This window comes from Falco biarmicus, chromosome 9, assembly GCF_023638135.1.
Source record: "Falco biarmicus isolate bFalBia1 chromosome 9, bFalBia1.pri, whole genome shotgun sequence".
Classification (NCBI taxonomy): Eukaryota; Metazoa; Chordata; class Aves; order Falconiformes; family Falconidae; genus Falco; species Falco biarmicus.
The window spans coordinates 16,509,811-16,513,155 of NC_079296.1; the positions used below are offsets into that span (position 1 = coordinate 16,509,811).

General features: G+C 46.8%; 1 long non-coding RNA gene across 2 annotated transcripts; it reads right to left on the bottom strand.

Moving 5' to 3' along the window:
* Positions 1-488: 488 nt before the first annotated feature.
* LOC130154897 (uncharacterized) lies at positions 489-2,461 on the bottom strand. Of its 2 annotated transcripts, XR_008823877.1 has the most exons (4): positions 2,121-2,461; positions 1,361-1,467; positions 756-814; positions 489-506 (listed from the first exon to the last, which is right to left on the bottom strand). It is a non-coding gene; the product is annotated as an uncharacterized LOC130154897 (long non-coding RNA). The 2 variants fall into 2 exon arrangements; XR_008823876.1 differs by lacking the exon at positions 2,121-2,461 and having other exon boundaries at positions 1,361-1,514.
* Between the last annotated feature and the right edge of the window lie 884 nt (positions 2,462-3,345).

Genomic DNA, 3,345 nt, shown 5'->3' on the forward strand with positions numbered 1-3,345 from the left:
CCCTATTCAACTGGCTTCTCAGTGAGACCACGAGACAGCTGCGTAACCAAAATGCCAAACAGATTCAAAGCAGGAAAAGTCTTTGTATTGTCACGCGCTGTATGTTCAGTCACCCTCTCATATTGTACAACATTCTTTTCGCAGACCAGCGTCACAACAGCTTTCAGTCTACTGCTCCAGCTCCTTCAAACAGACCTTCTGTTCCTCAGAGGCCTCGCTGAAGGCCTGTGACCAAGAGGATGCCTTGATGAGGTTTTGTGCCTTCCTTTCCGAACAAGGGTTAAGCCTTGCCCCCACTCTCAGAAGCAAAGTCTTACAACGGTCAGTGTGATCTACCCTCACAGCCTGGAAGCAGTATGGGCACCTGTTGGATCCTCCGTTCAACAATTTCCAGTTCCTCATGCAAATCCGTTATATATAACTGCAAGGCCGAGTACTTGGAAACCAGGCAGCAAAATTGCTGTGACAGCTGTGAATTCTTCTGCTTAATTTCCTCACTGCTTTTGCTGAAACAAACCAAAATTAAAGCAGCATCACTGTATGTACTATGGGTCTGGGCAAGTACATGTCATAAACTTACAATCCAGCTAGTCGTAACAGTTAGAATCACAGAAACATCACATCCAGTCACTTTTTTTAAGCTGAATATCCAGCCTCCCAAGTCACCACCTGTGGTGCATGCCCCTTGTGATGTTTTGTGGCTCTACCGGGAAGAGCAGTGTTACTCTGCAGTAACAAGCAGCAAATGGACTTACCTTTGTTTGTACAGCTCCTGTTTCAGGTCTTTTCGCTCCTTCATTAACTCTTCATTACGCTGCAGAAAAAAAGAAATGACCGATTCAGCTGCAGACTTCAGCAAAATATTTCTCCTTTAGCACATCAGCTGAAGTGGAAAGCATCAGAACTTTGGCAAAACCCTTCAGGACAGGTTGCTTAGAACCTCCTGAATTTGCCAGGAATAAATCTGCTCAGCCTTTTCAAACGCGATGCTACTAACTGAACGTGAGGTCATTTCTGCAGACTTCTGGATGAATATCAACACTGAAGTGTCTGCCTGATGGAGACCCTCCTGAGACAAGGTCTCGGTGGCGCTTCTGTTGCGTGGAGCTGGCAAGACTAATGAAGTAAGGTGCCGGATCTGAAGACAGCAACTGGACCATATGATTAGTGGTCACAGAAACCTGAATGACATTTGCCTTGACCATGGAGAACACAGGGCTTTACAAGGTTAATTAACAATTCAGAATGTTAATTTCTGCCCCTTCTCCGAGCAGGGACTACAGACTTTGCATTAGTGTACTGACAAGCAAATAGCCAAAGGCAGAGCTGCTGGTGAAGCATAAGCAGAGGTGACTCTTACCTTCTCTGCCTGTTTCTGCTGCAGAGAGATGGAGGCCAAAGTACGTTCCAGCTCCGACTCCCTCTGGAGAGATGAACGTAAACAAGCAGCAAGGCTCTCGGCTTCTCCTGAACAAGTCAGAACAGAGTGAGTTGAGGCTGGACCACAAAGAGCTTTTTGGAACTGCTAAACAGCACTTTCTGCTTTGTCAACAAGCTCTTAAGGCAGCACAGAGCTTTGCAAGTCAGCAGACCTGGTTCCGCCCCTGGCTCTACAGGTGGCTCACTAGCAGCTCTGGGCAGTAAAGCTCTCTGTAACTACCATCCTCACTTTGAGGGAGATGACGAAACTTCCTCTGCAGAATAGGCAATATGTTGGTTGGGATCTTTCTAATAGAAGTTGTTGCTCAAACTTGGTGCAGAATGAAGGGCTCGGGTAAAACCTACCTTTACGCGATAGCTGTGTGGGAGGGAGGGTGGCGAAAAGGGAACTAAGTTTTAAAAGGATCAGAAGAAAGTCAGAAAGGAACAGCCTGGGGTAGTCACCGGGGCTGAACAGGGCTGACAAGGCTTTAGCGATGCACAAAAGAACCTCAACTGCCATGGGATCAACATGCTCCCACTTGGGGGCAGCTCTGGCGACAGAGGCAGCGATGGTGCCAAGTATTGCCCACCGAGGAGTCGGCCACTGCTGTGAGCTGGCTGCCAGCAACTGTCATGCCTCTGGCTTGAAATTCACACTTTGACCAACAGCTTGAGCTGGAGTGCCCACAGTCAATTACCTGATTTCTTCCCTGCAGCTTCTCGAGTATGTGCAAGGGCCGCCTGCAACTCAGACTTCTCAGAAGTTAGAATTCCAATAGTCTGGACACGACCCTTTGGGAAAGGAAAATCGGCTCAGCACAAAACTTCTTTGCTTGTAACTGCAACATCACTGTTGCCACAAAAGGCTAACTCAGTAAAGGGAAAGAGCTCGTGCAGTTAAGCACAGTCGGGCTGACTCCCAGTTTTCCTGAAGGAACGCGCTCGCGGCTTCCCGAGTAAAGACTATGAATGGTCAGTAATCCAGAGAACAGCAGAAGGCAGGTAGTGTTACTGTAATGGAGGCTCTGCCATACCCGTAGCTGTTCCCTCAGTGCGGCTTGCTCTTCAGAAAATGTATTTTCCAACTCCTTCTTTTCCTGTATAAAGAAATGATGCCTATTTAGCACAAAAACACAGATGGGTAACCCTTGTTTTGTATCAAACTGAAAAAGCAGTGATACATTGGTAGGACTTGCAGCATCGAAACGACAGCAGCCTTTTAAAGACATACTTCAGCCCTGCGTTATTTGAACGCCTTCACTATTTATCCATCCTAGATTGGCAGTAACAGCATAGCACAATCGCTGCTAGCATAAATACGGTAGTGCTTGGAAGCAAGCTGCTGGCAAGGACTTGTATTCTCCTGCCTCCACCACACTCCTCTAATACTTGAGTATTTAAACGTTCGCTTGTGTCAAAATAAGAACGCTACCTGCCAGGCAGGCCTAACTCATGAAGTCAAATCATTCAACCCTACGCTACAAATGAAACTGAATCTAACATAAGACAAGACCACACGTGCCTGGGCCACAGCCCACTATACTCTCTGCGCCGCCAAGGAAGAGATACTATTTTTCTGCCTATCCAAAAAGAGGACACACTTTACCTTCTCCAGCTGATCCACTGCCTCCTGGCTCTGCTCTTTCTGTGGAAGGAAAGTGATGCACCAGTATCAAGAGAAAATACTCTCATACATCTGAAACACATTTTCACTTCAACAAAGTAGGATACACGCCCAATTCACGCAAACAGAATTTCCACTTTCTGTAGTCCTTTCTGTAGAGGACTAGGAAGTTCATCTTAGCTATTAAAAATACGAGATCTGGAGCTGCCCTCACTAATGTACTTCATATGCCAGGCATCTTTTTCATCGCTCAGTAGACTGCCACAGTTGTTCTCCAACACCGCTGCTGAAACCCCTCC